At 36.4% G+C, this 20,820-nt stretch overlaps 1 protein-coding gene across 1 annotated transcript in view; it reads left to right on the forward strand.

Moving 5' to 3' along the window:
* Arhgef9 (Cdc42 guanine nucleotide exchange factor 9) overlaps positions 1 to 20,820 on the forward strand; it is a 311,302-nt gene that overhangs the window by 94,739 nt on the left and 195,743 nt on the right. The gene's annotated exons all lie outside the window — the stretch shown is intronic.

Raw genomic sequence — 20,820 nt, forward strand, 5'->3', positions numbered from 1 at the left:
AAATGGAATGAGAAAGAAATCAGAGAAACATCATCCTTCATAATAGCCACAAATAATTTAAAATATCTTAGGATAACTCTAACCAAACAAGGGAAAGACCTGTATGACAAGAACTTTAAGTCTTAGAAGAAAGAAATTGAAGAAGATATCTGAAAATGGAAAGATTTCCCATGCTCTTAGATAGGTAGGATCAACAAAGTAAAGCAATCTTACCCAAAACAGTCTACATATTCAATGTAATCTCCACGAGAATACCAGCACAATTCTTCACAGACATTGAAAGAATAATACTCAACTTCTTATGGAAAAACAACAACAAAAACCCAGGATAGTCCAGACAATCCTATACAATAAAGGACATCACCATCCCTGACTTCAAGCTCTATTACAGAGTTACAGTAATGAAAACAGCTTGGTATTGAAACACAAACATACAGGTGGACCAATAGAATGAAATCAAAGACCCTGATATTAATCCACAAACATATAAACACCTGATTTTTTACATAGAAGCTAAAACTATACAATGGAAAAAAGAATGAATATTTAACAACTAGTGCTTGTATAACTGGATGTTGACATGAATAAGAATGCAAATAGAACCATATCTATTTCCACGCACAACACCCAAGTCCAAATGAATCAAAGTTCTCAACATGAATCCAGTCACACTGAATCTCACAGAAGAGAAAGTAGGAAGAAGTCTTTAATGCATTGTCACAGGAAACCACTTCCTAAATATAACTTCAGTAGCACAGACAATGAGAGAAACAATTAATAAATGGGACCTCCTGAAACTAAGAAGCTTCTGTAAAGCAAAGGACACTGTCACTAAGACAAAATGGCAGCATCCAGAATGGGAAAAGATCTTCACCAACCCCATATCTGACATAGGTCTAATCTCCAAAATACATAAAGAACTCATGAAACTAGACACCAAAATACCAAATAAACTGATTTCAAACTGGAATACTGATATAAACAGAGAATTCTCAACAGAGGAATATCAAATGACCAAAAGGCACTCAACATCCTTAGCCATCAGTCAAATGCAAATCAAAACAACTCTGAGACACCATCTTACACCTGTCAGAATGGCTATGATCAAAAACACTAATGAAAGCTTTTCTTGAAGAGGATGCTAAGTAAGGGGAACACTCATCCATTGCTGGTGGGAATGCAAACTTGCACACCTCTCTGGAAATCAGTATGGTAGTTTCTCAAAAAATGGGTTATCAATCTACCTCATGACTAACAATACTGCTCTTGGGCATATACCCAAAGGATGCACACTCATACCACAAGGACATTTTCTCAACTATGTTCATAGCAGCATTATTCATAATAACCAGAACCTGGAAACTACCTAGATGCCCCTCAGCCGAAGAATGGATAAAGAAAATATGGTGCATTTATACAATGGAGTACTATTCAGCAGTAAATCTATGACATCTTGAAATTTATAGGCAAATGGCTGGAACGAGAGAAAAACATTTTGAGTGAGGTAACACAGACACAGAAAGACAAACACAGTATGTACTCACTCATAAGTGGATATTAGCCATAAAACAATGGATAACCTGCCTACAGTCTACAACCCCAGTGAAGTCAGGAAATAAGAAGGACCCCAAGTGAAGACATACATGGAAATTGACAAGATCTCCTGAGTAAATTGGGAGGATGTTGGAGGAGGGTGGATGGTGAGTGGCGATGGGAGAAGGGGAGGAGGAGAGAGGAGAACATGAGGGACTGGAAAGGTTGAGTTGAGGGAAGGTCAGAGAGGGAAATCAAGGAAAGATAGATCTTGATAGAGGGAACCATTATGGGGTTAGCAAGAAACCTGGCACTAGGGAAATTCCCAGGAACCCACAAGGATGACCCCAGTCAAGAATCTAAGCAATAGTTGAGAGTGTGCCTTAACTGCCCTTCTCCTGTAAGCAGATTGATGACTACCTTAATTGTCACCATAGAACCTTCATCCAGTAGCTGATAGAGATCCACAGCTAAGCACTGGGTCAGGCTTCTGGAGTCCAGTCATAGAGAAGGAGAAAAGATAATATGAGCAAAGGGGTCAAGACCATGATGGGGAAACCCACAGAAACAGTTGACTCGAGCTAGTTGGAACTCACTGACTCTGGACTGACAGTTGGGGAAGCAGCATAGGACCAAGTTAGGCCCTCTGAATGTGGGTGACAGCTGTGTGACTTAGGTAGTTTGTGGGGCCACTGGGCATAGACCCAGTATTTATCCCTAGTGCATGAACTCACTCTTTGGAGTCCATTCTCTATGGTGGGATACCTTGCTCAGGCTAGATACAGGGAGGATGGCCTTGGTCCTGCTTCAACTGATGTGATAGCCTTTGTTGACTCCCCATGGGAGGCCTCACCTTCTCTGAGGAATGGATAGGGAGTTGGGTGGGGGAAAGGTAGGGGGAGCAGAAGGAGGGGAGGGAGAAGGAACTGGGATTGGTGTGTAAAATAAAAAAAATTGTTAAAAAAAACAAAAGCATCTGGTATAGTCCACAGTCCAAAATAGATCCTCAATAACCCTTATTTCTCTGACAAAACATACATTTGGACCCCTTGCCCTGTGTTTCATTTACCATGGTCATCAATGTGTTGAGAACTTGCTTTGTTAGTCTAGTTAGCCAGGATGCAAAACTCTGTTGCTGTTTCTGTGATGCCCAAACTCACCCACTCCCTTCCATTCACCTGGCATTTAGGAAGCAGATCATATACTGTCTCAGGATACCATGCTTCCCCATTACCACATCTCTACAGACCCAGGATGTTTATAGCATCTTAGGATTCAAAATAAATGAGTGAGCTTAATGGTTGTTAACCTCCTGTTCACTGGAACTCTTTTGCAATATTCCTATTTGTAGCATCTAAACTCTGTGGGTTATTCCAGTGCAGGTGGTGTTGCTCATGAAAATGCTGTTGCTCTAGGGAATGACCCTCTTTGCTTGCTACTGTCAAGAATTTCACTTGACCTACCCTCACTAAAATGTAGCTGTCTGTGTACATACTGTTTTCTGAATTTAGACCAAGCTTTGCACATTTCCCAGTCTAGCAGTTGGATTGTTGCCAGCAAGGTCTGATCTGTTTCTTAGCCCCACCCCTCAAAACAGAGATGCAGTATTCTACTTTGCAAAGCCCCAAACTCGCACTCAATTCTTGTGTCAGGAAAAGTCAGCACCATCAAACCCTGAGGACTAAGGGTAGACAAAGGGGAGTTAGCATGTGAGAAATTGAAAGAATGTTACCAAGATGAAGGAAAAATGAAAACTAAGCAAGCAAAAAGAATATCTTGGGCTAGAGGATGGCTCAGCAATTAAGAGCATGTGTTGCTCTTCCAGAAGACCCAAGTTCAGTTCCCAACCCTCATGAGGGGTAGGGGAAGGTGACCCACAACACACACACACACACACACACACACACACACACACACACAAATAAAAAATAAATCTTTTTTTAAAGAATACAGTTCTTCATAATGCCATTGGAGAAGTGTTACAGACTCCTTTCCCAAGTCTTTATTTTAAAATAAATTAAGTGATAGAAACATGCAACAACAACAAAAAAGACTAAACAGATTCATGTTTCATTCTTCCCCAGGAGAATAATGTAACTCACGGGCCTATGTAGATGGGGTGACATCTAATAAGTTACAGGTTTGCTTCTTAGGTGCCTGTTTGATTTTTTTTCACAGGAATATTTCTTCATCTGGAACCAAAGTTTCTAGGCCAGCAGAACTTTAATTTTGTGTGAAGAGGAAGCAAAAATTTACCTCCTGGTTCATTAGAGGTGATAGTGGGTAGAACTACTCACATTTCTACCACTTGATTTGTGGGCCTGTGAACCCCAGCTACGGTTAGAAACCGTATCATATACTGGATGCTGACTGTGGTTTTCTGTAGCGGTCTGCATCTATTACAAAGAGAAGTTGCCTTGGTGAGGGGTGAAGGTCAGTCAATCTTAAAATGAGAGGATAGCTTTCATTTTCCACAACATGAACTTTATCGCTTCTGGAGGGAAGCTTTCATTCAAGGGCACACTCATAAGCATTTAGCCTGCCTGTCTGAATTGGGAGTGAGTGGATTCAGTCCCTGAGCTCATACTTTCCCAGTGTCAGTTTATCCAGAGCTTCTAGAAGCAATCAGCCAACGCCATCATTTTCCCTAATTTTCCATAAGGTGTTAAATTTCATACAGAGTCACTCAATTCCTTGTTTCCCATAGTAACCCTGCAAATATTTCTAAACAATGTGCTCCCAGTGTTCTCCACACTACCAGGAGAATTTTCAGTAACTGTAGGTGTTGCTGAATTACAAACTTTGGACCAGGTACTTAAAATAAAAATCATCCTTACAGTTCTGTGTTTCTAGAACCACACCTCCTACCACAGTCTGTATTAGTCAGGGTTCTCTATAGGAACAGAGCAGATCAAATAAATATAATATATATTCAAAAGGGATTTGTTAGAGTGGCTTATAGGCTGTGGTCTGAGTTGTCCAGCAATGGTTGTCTCCTGACAGAGAGGTCAAGGATTCAGTAGTCGTTCAGTCCACAAGACTGATGTCTCAACTGTCCCAATCTGGTGCTGGACTCCCAAAGAATTCCTAAAGAGCTGCTGGTTTTCACTGTATACTGGAATCACAAAGAAGTGGGCTCAGGAATGTCTTACAAACAGGATGGATGAATTTAGCAGCCAGAGTAGGGACAAGCAGTGAAAAGCAAAAACTTCCTTCTTTCCTGCATTTGGGTATGTGGATGGACTACCACCAGGAGTGGCCAAGATTTAGGGTGAGTCTTCAAACCTTAAATTATCCATATTTATGGTTGACCTTCCTACTTAAAATTTTCCAGTGAAGAAAATCCCTCACAGTGCCCAGCCGCTCGGACTTCAGTTGATCCCAAATGTAGTGAAGCTGACAACCAAGATTAGCAATAATGATCCCTTAGACTCATTATTTGAACAAATGTTCCCTAGTTGGTGGCTCTTGGGAACATTATGGAACCTTTAGGAAAGATGCCCTAGTTGAATGAATATGTCACTTTATTTCTCTCCTCTCTCTCTCTCTCTCTCTCTCTCTCTCTCTCTCTCTCTCTGTGTGTGTGTGTGTGTGTGTGTGTGTGTGTGTGTGTGTGCGTGTGTGTGTGTTTCATGTTTGTGGTATGATTTGGCTACCTGTTGTCATGCCTCCTTCTACAACAGAACTCCGATGCAGGGCAGTACATCCCTGGGAAAGGCTTAGAGGGTTTATAGCCTTTATAGCCTTCTTCTACTTCCCGATCTCCCTCTCTTCTTGTGTGTGGATGAAATGTGATCAGTAAGAGCTTCCTACTTCTGCTGCCATGTCATGTCCTCTATGGCTGTAAATCAAATTAAGATCTTCCTCCTTTAAGTTGCTCTTGGTCATGTTTTTTTTTTTTTTTTTGTGTGTGTGTGTGTGTTAGCGTAGCAACAGAAAACTAATGCTTAAAAAAAGGAAGAAAAAAATTAATACTTATTGTTTCCACTTAGATTATAAGAGTTCATTTAATTCTTTAACTATTTCTAACTGTAGTACTTAGAGGTAAAGTTAGAAAAGTAATAGTCTAATCAGTTGCTCCCAATTTTGTGTGTGTGTGTGTGTGTGTAGGAATGAAACTTTTAAATACAAAACTTTTGTTTAAATAAGGTAGGAGATTTGGGTCAGTAAATATTCATATCAAAAATATGATTAATGAAAGTACAGAATATCTTTATCTATGTCTTGGTGAAACCAAGATTAGAATCCCAGAAGTTTGAAGGTAGAATCTGGAGAATCAGAAGTTCATGGTCATCCTTGACTACTACTTAGAGAATTCAAGGCCATCCAGGGTTATGTGAGATTCTGTCCCAGAAGAAATACAAAAAGAAAGCAAAACAAGAAAAAAGTTTACCATTTGGGTCTGGAGAAGTGGCTCAGTGGTTAAGAGCACTTGTTGCTCTTTCTAGAAGACCTGATGTCCATTTACTGCACCCTCATCTGATGGCTCACAACCACTTGCAATTCTAGCTCCAGGGAATCTAGTACCCTCTTCTGACTTCTATGGGCATGGCACACCACACATGCATGCACAGACTCGCACACACACACACACACACACACACACACACACACACACACACAAAGAGAGAGAGAGAGAGAGAGAGATAAGAATGAGAAATAAACCAAATATATTTTAAGCAAAATAGGATTTAATAAATTTATGAGTAGTTTTTCCCTTTGGATTAGAGGGAGTCTTCTCTTAATAAAATCATTTTGCCATCTTCATTTTCCAGAAACTTATTGCGGAAAAACTCACAATTTATTATTGGTAGCTGTGTGTTTATTCATCAGTCTAGAGGATTTAAGATTATAGATGCAATATATTTAAGTATCTGTGCATAAAAATTTTAGATTACTAGAAAAATACATTTTATCATTGTTATGCAGTTCAGTAGGAATGTATCAGATAGAAATAATTCTTTGAATAGAATGTTTTCTACTGTTAAGGCAGTAGTAATCTAGCAGGTAAAAGTTTAACCAATGGCAAAATATATCTTGTTATCAATATGAGTTTCATAAATATTATTTAGAGTGGAATCAATGCTCATAAAATTTTGTTGTAAATGGAATTATGCATTAGTTGGAATATTGAATTTTGACTTTATGAATTTTAGCCATAAATCATCAGACATAAATTTTAATATCCCTAGTGGTTAAAGATGCATATCATATATCATATTTAGATTTTTATCTTCCACAAACCTTGAGCAACTTACTTGAATCTCCTCCAATGTAGCTATCATACCAAAGTCCTTTTATGACTGTAATATAATTTCATATTTGCATGCTTTTTAACATCCCCCATCTACACATCAGTTTCATTTTATCTTATTTTCTTTTTACTTTTAAAACTGAAAACAATATTACATTCATGATTTGCATTTCATATATATTTTCCTCACTTTTGGGCAGACAAACAAGCAAGTCATGTACATTTATGTACAAGTGGCATTATTGTCAATAGAATTGCTTGACAGATCTCCCAAATACTTACCATCTAAGATTAAGTAACTTGATAAAGAAAGCTATTTAACACATTTTTCTATACTGTTATTTTTTATTTATTTTTTTTTCATTGGGTGATTTCATATGCGAGTATAATCATATGATTATTGTCTCTCCCCAGCATCCTTTAGCTCACTCCCATTCCAATCGTATTTTCCCCATCCTACCAGTCTCTTCCCCAGTTTTATGACTTTGGTTTTACTTTGTGACCCATTTAGTTTAATCAGGGCCATCTGTTTAAACCTGGTGCTGCCACTAGTGGATATCCAACTGAAGGCATTGACTCTTTATTTTATATTTTAATTCTATGAGACATAGCATAGCAGCATATCCAAATACATTTATCATCATGTTAATTACACAAATAGCATAATTTAAAAATTGAGATTATCAGTTTGCATATTGTTAAACTGTCAGGACTTCATTGGAAGTCTTAGGTAAGCCTCATATCCACTTGGAACTTTAAAAGGACTCTTTTAAGCCCCCCATCTTCTTTTAGTCTCATCAAAGTTTGATAGTTTTAGGATATAAATTTTAGTTAAACTTGTAAAATAAGAGAGCCTCTTAATAACCTTTGAGAATAATTGATGTGGTTGCCAGACAGAGAGTTTACATGTTAACCATGTGATTTCAGTGCTGAACCCAAAAGGCATTTGTTCCCCTGTGTAACTTCAGAAGATTAAAAATGGCTACTCATGACTCTTTGAAGGACTAAGGGGAAATACAGGAGCTAAAAAATATAAGAGTAGGTGAATTTTGCCTTTTCTGCTAGACAGAGTGGTTTTTTTAAATTAATGAAATCATCGAGTTGTCTTTATTTCTCTGGAACTCTGATTATAACATTATAAGCTGCCCACATAAAATTCTTTGTTATCCAAATGTTATGGAATTAATATGTCTTTTCAGTGGCAAATCACTCCATGCACTAAGAGATTAATAGATGAAAAAGCTCTTTAATAATAGCATGGTCTGGCACAAAAGGCCACCAGTCTTGAACAGAAATTTTTACCAGCTTATATAAACCTTAGGCTTATATACTTTACATATATTCATCCTCAAATCTTTTTCAGGTCCAGGACCCAGGTTACACTTTGAACAATTAAAACAGAGACAGGAGACTACAAGTTTGTCTTCTTAGGAAATTTACACAGCAAAGATACTGCCAGCATTTTTTAAATGCACCAATGCTGTTCTTTTCAAATAGTTGTCTCCCAGGTTCATCCTGCCCACCTGCAGAATTATGCTTTTCCTGTTAACAGCGCGGCGGGTGGGGGGGGTGACTAATGGCAGAGCAGGACTTAATGATGGTTGTGAACCTGTGCTGCCCCCTTTAGCTGCTCATTAGAGGCATTTTAATAGGCCTTTTACATAGGGATGGGCCTAATGGCTGGTTGTGAGTCAGGGTTGTCTCCTTGTGTTCTGAAAATGGAGCTTTTTTTTTGTTCAGTCTTGGTGAACAAACATTAGCAGAAACTGTTTCTCAGCAACCTAAACTTCAATTACAGTACAGAACTGTCTCTCCTATCATTTCTAACAAGTCTTGTCTTCACAGTACTTATCTTCCAATCGTATTGGAGGCAGTGCTCCTGTAGCTAAATTCTACTTTGAATAACAATATTTCCTAAGCAGTTGGTTTACAAAGCCTTTGATTTACTAATCAATTGAATAAATAATTTCTTGCCTCAAGTTTCTCCCGCATCACAAAGACATTTCCTGTAAACTTTTTCAATCAAAAGTGCATTTATATTTACATCATTATACCTCCCTTTTTAAAAGATAGAGTCAAACTACATAGCCCTGACTGGTGTGGAACTCACAGACAACCAACCACCTACATCTGCCTTCCAAATGTTGGAATTAAACGCATGCAGCACCACACCTGGCCATACCTCTTTTTTACCAAATGTGTTTGTTTACTTGGTTTATTTTTAAAATCCTGGAAACATCTTTGTGTAAATAAAATAATTATATTTAAATGAAAATTCATATGCAAGAAACCTGTGTACTGCATCGCAAAACTAAGTTATTGTCTTTAATACATTGTGAGAGAGATGAATTTATGGTATAATTTTTAAATTTAGTTTGTCCACATGTATATATCTTAAACATAATAGGAATTGTAGTATGTGCGTGCAAGCATTTTATGAAGTAGTTGTAGGTCAATTATTTAGATCACTTTTTAAAAACATAAGATGACAGGGTTCATAGAACAGATCACATAACAAGTTTTCCAGCCAACAAATTATTAAGTATGACAGTCATGTACTTTTTAACAACCCTGAAATAACACTTGTTTCAGTACAAATAGTTGGAGTTTGTAGCTGAGAGCAGTGCAGGGATCTGAGAAGACTGAAGTGGTGTACATCTTTGAGTTGATAGAAAGGGAACTCACTGTTGTAGAAAAGGCAACCATTGATATCCCAAAGCTTTGTGCAGAAGCAGTTGACTTGGTGGTAGGAACAGTGGCAGTTTTAACATTCTAGAGAGGGTTGAGAGTGGCTCTCATAAAGCAGTCATGCTCCATGAACCCAATTGGCTGGTGAGAGGAGCTCAAGCCATGTCCTGGAGGTGGTGGCTGCAAGGTAGAACAGTTGCGGGGTTTGAATGAAGCAATTACCTTTAAGAGAAATTATAAAGAACTTTTAGTTAGGAGGGTCCTAGACAGAGAAAGATAGATTTGAGTTAGGGGAAGTGTAATGAATTTAGCAGCCCTGAGGGGAAAGGACAACAAAGAACCAAATATCTCTGGGAACTATATTTTCCTTTCAGATTATGAGAACCAGGGCTAACAGATCAGAATCCATAAATACCAGTACATATGGGTAGAGTCGGAAGGCTGTTCCAACATTAGGGCTTAAAGATGTGGTAGATTTTATCAGATCCTGGAAAAGCAGAACAAACATATTAGACAAAGTGCCAGATGTAGGAAGGGGTGGAACTGGGGAAGCCTGGATGCTGACAGAGTTTTCCTGTACCATAGCTTGTCTCAAATAAACACACTGAGGCTTATAATAATTGCAAATGCTTGGCCAATAGCTCAGGCTTGTAACTAGATAACTCTTAACATTTTAAGTTAACCCATGTTGCTGGGTCCTAACGACTGCCTCTGGGGAAAAGGGGGAAAGGCACGATGTCAACAAGCACAGATGCCCGGAGTCAGGAGCTGACAGAAGATTATAGGAGATCCTGAGTACCTAATCATAAACATTCCAAAGAGACACTTGTTCCCACTGACCCAATGAGAAGAGGTGCCAAGAAAAAGGTCCCATGACTGACAATGACCTCATAGGCAATACCAACAAACAAACCCCATTCCTGAATCAGAAGGAAGTTTATTAGAACTCTGGTGAAGACACATATGAAAAATTGGTCACCCAATATCTTGTTCATCCTCGAAGTTGGATAAACACAGTGTAACCCCAAGACCCAGTGGGAGAAGCAGTGTCGAGGGGGGAACAGAGAAAGTTGATCCCAAAGACAGCACATAAACCTGATCCCAAACACCCTACCTAGTGCAGACAGTCAAGTTTTGGGGAAAAGGGAAAAAAAAAACAACTGGGAACAAAGTTTTCAAAAAGGAGAAGTATCTGGAGGTAAACTGCCATCTGGCACTCAAGTTGGCTTTATATGTGATAATTACTTTCAATTTGCAAGTATGTGGGACAAAATGGGAAGACAGAACTAAAGATAACCTGACTTTTCCCTCAATGATGAACACTTACTACCTCCAAATTGGTTAATTTTGTGAGCTTAACAAAAAACTAGGCAATACAATTTTTTAAAATCACAAATAGGCAGCCTGCTTTAATTAAAATATAAAATTATCTGGGAAAATGGCTTATAATGGTAAAATCTACAAGGCTGCATATTTCCTGCCTTTGTCCAATCAGGGGTTAGCATACTTCCTGCCTCTGTACCTCCTGCCTAGGTGTGATCAAGCACATCCTATGTCACTGGGACAACCAAGCTTGTTTACAGAAGCAAAAACAAGTGGCTCGGTATCTCACATAAACAATAGGCCCTAAAAACAAAACAAAACAAAACAAAACAACAACAACAAAACCAATAGGCCCTAGCATTCCAGGAAGTTATCTGTCATTGGGCTTATAGGTTAGGGGCATTTCTGTTTTAAGATTTCTTAAACTTTAAACATACTTTTAGTCATCACATTACTTTCTAGAAGAGAGAAAGAGAACATTCTTAAGTTTATGTGATAAACTTCACCTTTTGTTCTTTCCTGTTTTCAATTGTTTCTTATACCTTAAAGAGATAGAGACAAAAACTTCCTATCTTTTCCCCCAAACAGCTGCACCTAGACTTCACATAATTGTGTCATGTGTGCCTATGATAATTGTGTGTTTTCTATTTTTTGGTTTTTGTTTTCATTTGTTGTTTGTGTAAAAAAAAAAAAGAAAAACCTTGTTAAACAGACTGTGGATACTTTGTTGTTTTTTTAATTAATTTTTGTTGTGTGTTAAATTTTATGGCGTGCTTTACTACAATACACATGTAGATTTATACATTTGAGTATTGTGATAGTATATTGAAATGTCTGATAAATACATACTACTGTGTACATTTGAATACTCTAAACATCATAAGACATATTAGAATGATATCTTTGAGTATATTAAATATTTCATAAAAACTTAGAATGCCAATTGTTTATATGAAATATTAATCTGAGAACTATCAAGATAAAGATTGCACTAAGTTGTAATATATATACATATATGTATAAATTTTATTATCTATATATTGAATAACATAAAATTCACATAATTTTCTTTTCCAAATTATACTTAAAATAAATCTGTTAAATATAAAGTATTTTTAAGACCAAACTACATAAATTAATAGATATGTATATTCCCTAAAGATCTCTATGCTAAGCTTCCTTTTCACTATGAAGATTATGGGAAATATAAACCTAATAAGAATTTGTTCAAAGTCTGTAGCATAAGGGCCAGGCTCGTTAGGGTTTCTGTCCCACCTGGTCCCCCAGCCGTTTAGTCCCAGAGAAAATCATGCAGAGAGTCTACATTAGGTTATAAAACTGATTGGCCCATTGACTCAGGCTTCTTATTAGCTCATTAACGTATATTAACCCATTATTCTTATCTATGTTAGCCACATGGCTCAGTACCTTTCTCAGCTGGGCAGATTACATCTTGCTTCTTCAGTGGTCTGGGCAGGAGTGGGGAATGGACTTCCTCCTTCCTAGAATTCTCCTGTTCTCATCGTCCTGCCTCTAATTCCTGTCTGGTTAACCCACCCATACTTCCTGTCTAGCCAATCAGTGTTTATTTAAAACATGATTGACAGAATACAATTATCCCACACCAAAAATCTTGCTTTATAAGTATATGTTATATATGACTATGTGTGTGTATATTGTCTGTCTACACATGCATTTATTTTGTTTTTAAATAGTATACTTAAAAACAAATTGTGTTATAGGTATGTGTTCATGTAAACTAAAGGTGTTAACATGACCCAGCTTTCTTCTCTTTTTTTTCTTTTGCCTCAGAGTAAAACTAAAATTTTAAAAATCAAAATAATAACAAATTACAAAAAGAATACATTTAATCAATATGAACACTGGGTAAAAAGAGATGGCTAATGGTACTAAATCTTTGTACCAAAGAATTAGGACAATTATCATGAGGATTTTAAATTTTTTTAATTTTAATTTTTTAAAATCTGTGTTTAAGTAAAAGGATATAATCATACAATTATGGTCAAGATGTTATTTTCTTTCCACTTATTCCTACTCTGGTTCTTCAACATGGCCCCTATTGCTTGAGGGTACAAATTAACTTTAAGAAATGACTTCTCCTAATTCAGGATACACTTTCTTCCCATTAGACAATAGTCTTCCTTTAAAATGCTGTTTATATTGAGCATTAAAAAGATCTAAAAATCACCTTATGTCTGTGATTTTTAGATACGTTTAGTATATAAGTGAATATATAAATATATAAAGATTTTAAAGATTTTAATGATATTTATAACCACTATTGCCTCTTTAAAAATAAACAAATGTATTTTTTAAGATTCATATGCAAAAAACAACCCTAAAACTTGCTTTAAGGTTTACAGAGACATCTTGGAGTTTACAGATGTTAATGTGTTACATTATAATGAAACAGTTAAAAGAATTGTCCATCTGTCTCTAGTTTAAAAATGAATAATCTCATGAATACCAAATTTTATCCTGCTCTGGATTCCTTATCCTACTTTACATAACTCTAATAAAAGGTAAATACTTTTTCTGAGAAAAAAAAGAAACCAATTTCAAGGTGCCTTTTCTAATTTGTTTTTAAAAAATTAAACTTGATTTAAAAACAAAAATAATCCCAACACATTGAATATGGAGACAAGAGGATTTTGCCTTTTAGGTCAGGTTAGTTTACATAGCAAGAGCCTGTCTCAAAAGAAAGCATTAAACAAACATCATTTATGCTGATTTTGTGGTTCATACTTTAGATTTCAGTACATAGCAATCTGATGCAGGAATATCACCAATAGGATGAAATCAAGCTAAGGCATCCTGTGAGACCCTTGTGAACAAAATTTCCCTTCCCCAAATGTTTCAGACTGCTGTTCTTTTTACAGTTTCTTAAACCTAACAAAGGTCTACCCATTTGTTTGAGAATGCTGAAACCAATACCTAAAATGAAAATGGAGAAGTTATTAGCACATGTTGTAGATTCTAACTTCACAATTCTCAAGGGGAGAAATATTATCTAAGCACTTTTCACTCCTTTACATAAGAGAGCCTGGTAAAAATAATCTTAATTTTTTTTATTAAATATACAATGATTTACTAACTAGGGACTTGAGAAATTATGAGCAAAATCTATCTCAAAAAAATTCAGATTGTTAATTCAATACATCCAATACAAAATGTCAGTGAGTTTTACGTTACTGTGGTTTAAGCTTTAAAAGTGATATTTCCCTTTCAAGCATCAATTTACTTAATTTTAAATTTTAATAGGCTTGAATAAATAACAGCAAGATAAAATTAGTAGATAAATAGATTTCTACTAACAAGCACCTTCAACTTGATCAAAACAAATATTAAATCTTGCCATAGATCTAATGGCTCATATTGTTTGATAAAGTTTTCATCAGAAATAACACTCAATATTACACTTCACTTTTTCCCATACTCTTTTGATTATTACTGTATAAAAGGTTATTTTCTTCTGATGTATATAATAGGATTCTGAAGTATTTGCTAAAAGTGCTTCAGGTGTGTAATTAGAGAATAAATTTAAAAAACGGGAACTAGAAAAAATTAATATATTTATCTACCTTTTTAGCTGATAGATATCTATAAGACACCATGTTTTTCTGTTTTAACCATAGAACCTTGTGCTTTCATTTAAAAATACTTCGTTAAAATTGTTTTCTAAATTTTTTAATAAAAATAATATTAAGGTCAAAATATGTTGTAAGAAGACTGTTTAAAAACAGGATGTTTAACTCAGTTAAAAATAACTGATAATAATTATTATTAATATATTAATATATAATATATATTAATATATTATATATTATAATATATAATAATATATTAATATATTATAATATATAATAATATAATATATTATATATAATATATGATAATATAATATATAATAATATATATTAATATATTGATAATAATATATTATTTGTAACTGAGTTAAAAATAATATAAAGGTTATAAAATTTTAAGGTTGAATTCAATACCCTGAGATAAAAATTATTGCTTACTTCTTTACAACATTTTCTTGAGTATTGATTTGTTCTTAGTAATGTTTACCAAAAAATGTTAACTTAAAATGTTAACAATTAACATTTAAATGAACAAATAAAAACCGTTCATTTTATTCTTTCAGTAAGTGGATATTTAAAACCTTTGATATGATTCTAGTTTTATAAGTTTTCTCATCAGACAAAGCCTTTGCATTTGAGATAATCAAGCATTGCTTTAACCATAGGAAAAATTCTGCTGGGATAGTTATCCCTATTTAGAATATTCCTAGTAAATTGCATAGCACTGTGAAATTCATTTTACTGGACAAATATTTAAAGCCATTTATAAAATTTGGTATATTAAATAAATAGCACATAGTATCCTAAAGTACTTTTAACTATGATAACTAAATTCAAAATTAGTTACAAAGTCTTCATAAAATGATAAAGAAAGCAAGATGATTTCATCAACTGGGAAAAATAAAAGGCACCACATCAAAGACTCCATTCTGATTAAAATATCAAGACTGTATCCAGGTATTTCTAACTCACTCCTGGACTGTGAAGCCCAAGGCTGTTAACTTTCAGACATCTTCTCTGAACATATTCATGTAGACTTGGAAAACACTAGATGACATTCATTTTCAATGACAATTGAAATAGACTATAGACAATCAAATACCCAAACTAACTAAATACTTCTCTCACTTTTTATGAAACTTAATACTTTTATAATTAAATTTTTTAATTTCTTTGTGATATTTAATATTTCACCTGGTAAACTTCTAAGTGATAAAATAATATTAATCTTGGCTTTAATGAAATTTCAAATGAAGTTATTATGTTCTCTCATTTAATCATGTTCTTTATAACTGTTGCCTTGCCCTAACCTTTTATTTTATTAAAATCTAAGTATATAGCCAGGTGTCATACTTCAATCCCATCATTTAAGAGGCAAGGCAGGCAGACCTTTGTGAGTTTGAGGTCAGCATGGTTTACATAGTGAGTTCCAGGATGATCAGTGCTACATAGTGAGACCCTGTCTTGAAAAATAAAACAAAACAAAACTTAACATAATACTCATTACTCAGTATAATAGGGATAAAGCAAAAGATTTAGTATTAAATTAAATTTGATCTCCTTTTATTCTAACTAAAGACACTCAAAGATTTTAGTTTAATTTTCTTCCAAACTGTACAAAAGACACCAATCTCCAATAACAACTTTCATGACGTTTTTTACCTTAAATCCTGGCATTGTTTGATTTAATTAGTGTCTAAAATGTCCTACAGTACAACTATCTGCGATTAAAAATTAAACAATATTTGTATTTTACTAATAAAAGGGAACAACACTATGATGACTCCTTCTAAAGTCTCATTTCTTACCATTTATAAGTAAGATAGTTCAGAGTAAAACAGCTGTAATACAGAGGAAGCATACAACCAAACATAGTTTAAACTATGTAAAGCTTTATTATTTTTAAATACTACTTTCCTTCTACTTTTATTTTCACTCCATTAGGCTAAACTGTGTTCTTGATTACTTGATCTTATGTATAGTAGTCCTATTATATGTCACAGAAATAGAGGGTATAAGAAAAACATCATATTCAGGCCATACTGGCTAATAATTTTCATACGATTCAGGTATTTCTTAATGTCCATTATCAGTTATCCTTCCATCCTGAAGACTGCTGTCCTTCACACTACTTGGTCTCACTTACGTCTGATCCTAGGACTGAGCTTCCCAGCTACAAGGAACCTTATAATATTTAAAAAATTATATATGCTCCTCCACATAAACAAAACATGATGCCTGTCTAACAGGGAGAATTGTGAACAAGAATTTCTGAAAGAAGCTGTGCTTGCAAATACCAATTGCCTGAATACCTGTACAGCAATGTGGAGAGGTTGGAGTGTACAGGTGCAAAGGCTAATTACCTATGGGGGCTAGTTTTAGCTCCTTGAATACCCACCCATTCTTTGTCCACTTCTGTGTTGGAACTAACATCCTGACTACCAGATAAAAACCTTTTGTTATTGTTAACTTAGCAGACCACTAAGTTCCAACCACACAAAAGTTAGAAATGTCATCAAAGAGCATCTGAGACTTATAGAAAAGCCTCTCTGATGTACCCACCAAAGTATTTATGACTCTCTTTGTTCTGTAAAACTATAAAACTTCATGAAACTGCTTCTACTTTACAATATAGAATTTGGGGTAACCTAAATCTGTATTCCTGACCCATGGTCATTCAAAATGACTCCTTAATAAACTATCTCATATGCTCTTTAAGATGAGGTCTGTGTTTTTCCATCAAAAACACTGAGACACTGTGACTGGAATCTTACCATAAAAATGAAGAGAGAGAGAGAGAGAGAGAGAGAGAGAGAGAGAGAGAGAGAGAGAGAGAGAGAGAGAGAGAGAGAGATAGTTAAGTACTGAAACCCAGTACTTTCAGTATTCTCAACTCCCAAACTACATGAAAGCATTCCTCTACCCTGTGATATACAGATATGATAGGTAAAGAAGTCTTCCCACTTACCTGGAGCTGTGAGCCATCTTGAGATTTAGGGAACTGAAGTTTTTCTCCAGATATTAGGGTCTCCTCTCTTGGTTTGAGAATGGTGGTACAACCACTTGACCTGCTTCCTCCCTGTTATGGGGGAAAAAAATCTGTATCTGTAAGAAAGTTGGCTTGTTCCTCAGAACTGGTCCCCTATACTTCCGACTCTCCATGTAGAGAAGGGAACTGGCTAGGGTCCAACCATGCCAAGTGTGGTTTAGGGGTGGGAGGTTACTTGGTTGGTGTAACTATATAAATATGTATTACTGTTAGATGACAGACTATCTCTCAGAAATGAAGCTATACCCCCCCCACACACACACACCTGGCACTCTATGCCTTAGGACAAAGAACTGACAGGTACCTCCAGTGACAAAGTACATGGGCCATGGGGGAGAGGAAACAAGCCCCTTGATGTTATTCCTGTTGCTGCTGTTATTGTTCTTTCTCATATCCTCCTCTCCCTCCTCCTCTTCCCCCTCTTCCTCTTCTTCTCCTCCCTCCTCTTCTTTCCCCTCTTCCTCTTCTTCTTCTCCCTCTTCCTCTTTTTCTTCCCCCTCTATACTATTGTAACTGAAAGGTGAAAGCAATAGTCAGGGTACTCAGGACACAATGTAATATAAACAAAAGACAACAAATGTGAAGTAAAGAATATTCTATTTCAATGAAAAACAACTATGAAGAATCCAGGCAAAAAGCTTGCACTGTGACTCAGTGTCCTGCCTTGGTTGCAACAACAACCCATTAGCAGCAGCTTGGATAGCACCTGGCAATTAGTCCTTTGAGTCCCTGTTAGTTTCTGTGCCTTCCCAATATTTTGGCCCTAGGCAGCTGAAAATTCACAAGAGCTTTCCAGGTCTAGCATCTCAAAGTGTTAGCTCCTGTTATTTTTCGAACAAGCTTTCAAGATAGATTAGCACAGATATAACAAGAAATTACCTTCAAGTATGCAGGCCTAAAATAGCAAAGTAAAGAAGCAGAAAAAGGAATTCCATTGTCTCTGCTCAAGAACAGTTGAATCTATGTGCAGTCCTAAAGTGACTAGTACCACAATATGAGGTCCCTCTAAGATAGCTTCTGGAGAGGCAGAGAGAAGAAATTTAAACATGTTTAAGCTAAAACAATAATGGCCCTGGTTCTTTTTAAGTGCTACAAAAGGGACAACAGAAGGATGGCTTTAAAATAAATTAAAAGGCTGGTCATAGTGGCACAAGCCTTTAATCCCAACATCAGGAAGCAGAGGCAGGCAGATATCTTAGTTCCTAAGCCTCATCTACGTAGTGAACTCTAGGCCAGCTTAGACTACAGTGAGGCCCTGTCTTAGCAATAAATAAATGAAAAATAAAAGAAATCCAAATTTTGTTTGTCTCCAGTGATGAATTTGGGCCACTTTCATGGTCTTAAAGACCCAACTGAAAACTATAACTAAGCCTAAAAAAATTGGTGTGTTTATTTAACGGTCTAGGACTCACATTCCTAGGCATTAGACTTAAATCCATAGGAGAGATCATTTAAACAATTATTTTTTTGTTTATTTGTTTTTGTTTTTCGAGACAGGGTTTCTCTGTAGCTTTGGAGCCTGTCCTGGAACTAGCACTTGTAGACCAGGCTGGCCTCCAACTCACAGAGATCCGCCTGCCTCTGCCTCTGAGTTCTGGGATTAAAGGGTGCGCCACCACCGTCCGGCTAAACAACTGTTTTTCACTGACAATTTCTTCTTAATAGAAAAAATGCTGTTCAAATATACAACATCATATCCTTGGGTCAATTCAATACTGCAGTGCTTACCTCCAGCCAGCAGACAAGGGCCCACTGCTGTTTAAACCTAAAAACGATTTGATCTTTAAATTTCTTCTGCATCTCTCCCTAGAAGCCATCTGGGAGGGAGTTTATCCTAGGATTCTAGCCACTCTAGTACTATCAAAGTACCTAAAAGCGGCTCTGTGGCTTCATCACTCTTAAGCCCAGCCCTGGAGCCCAATATCACCTCACTCCAGTGTAGTTGGTTCTTTTACTCTTTCTGCTCTTTTACTGTTGGGGGGCCTGCCATGCAGCTCCCAAATAACTACACAGAGATTTATTCTTGTTTATGAATGCCCAGCCTTAGCTTGACTTATTTCTAGCCAGCTTTTCTTAAATTATTCCATCTGTCTTTTGCCTCTGGACTTTTACCTTTCTCTGTTTCCGCATCTTTTATTTTCTTCTCATTCCATGTCTGGCTGTGTGGCTGTATGGCTGTGTGGCTGTGTGGCTGTGTGGCTGTGTGGCTGTGTGGCTGGGTGGCTGTGTGGCTAGCATTTGGAGCAAATATGAGTGACCTTGCCTAAGAATATTCATTTAGATCGCCTCAAGTACAATGTTCCAGTGTAGAAGCAGTTTTGTAGAGTTTTATAGTTACAGGGGAAAAAGTTATTAGTTAAAACATTTTTAAAAACTGCATTGGTGGCAACATCAGAAAGGTGGAATACAGCAAAATGTCAAAATCTCTCTCTCCTATAGGCCTCAGGTATCATTCGATGACATTTTTAGCTTTCCAATGACATTTTTAGCTTTTAAGTTGAGGTAGCTGTAGCGCATCATGCCTGTCTGCGCTCTATGCGCTATCATACAGTTCGTGAACCGGGAAAGGGGCTAGAGATTGAAACACACAAGGACACACAGACAAACACATGGGTCATCCTTGAACCAAGAATGCCCCTTTAACTGTGTACCAAATCTGCTTACATAGAGATCCTTAACTGATCACCATGTCCCAGACAAACGCACCAGAAACTACTCCCCTGCCATCAGGAACTCCTGAGGGTCTCATGCTCAGAGCAGCTGTGAGCATTACAAGTTGTTTACCAGAAATTCAGGATCTGGGTAGTTCACAGCTCCCAACAGGTAGCTAGTGGTCTGCTAAGTAAATACATTCCAACAGGTTTTAGTCTCTTAGCTACAGGCTTTTATTTCTTTTCTTTTCCTGATTTTATTAAGCTCTACATTTTTCTCTGTTCCCCTCCCTTCTCCCCTACCCTTCAACCCTCTCGCATGGTCCCCACACTCCCAATTTACTCAGGAGATTTTGTCTTTTTCTACTTCCCATGTAGATTAGATCTATGTAAGTCTCTATTAGTGTTCTCATTGTTGTCTAAGTTCTCTGGGATTGTGATTTGTAGGCTGGTTTTCTTTGCTTTATGAGTGAGTACAAATGATATTTGTCTTTCTGGGTCTAGGTTACCTCACTCAATATGATGTTTTCTAGATCCATCCATTTGCCTGCAAATTTCAAGTTGTCATTATTTTTTCTGCTGTGTAGTACTCCATTGTGTAAATGTACCACATTTTCCTTGTCCATTCTTTGATCAAGGGGCATTTAGGTTGTTTCCAGGTTCTGGCTATGACAAACAATGCTGCTATGAACATAGTTGAGCACATGTCCTTGT

Source organism: Myodes glareolus, chromosome X, assembly GCF_982192425.1.
Source record: "Myodes glareolus chromosome X, mMyoGla1.1, whole genome shotgun sequence".
NCBI lineage: Eukaryota > Metazoa > Chordata > Mammalia > Rodentia > Cricetidae > Myodes > Myodes glareolus.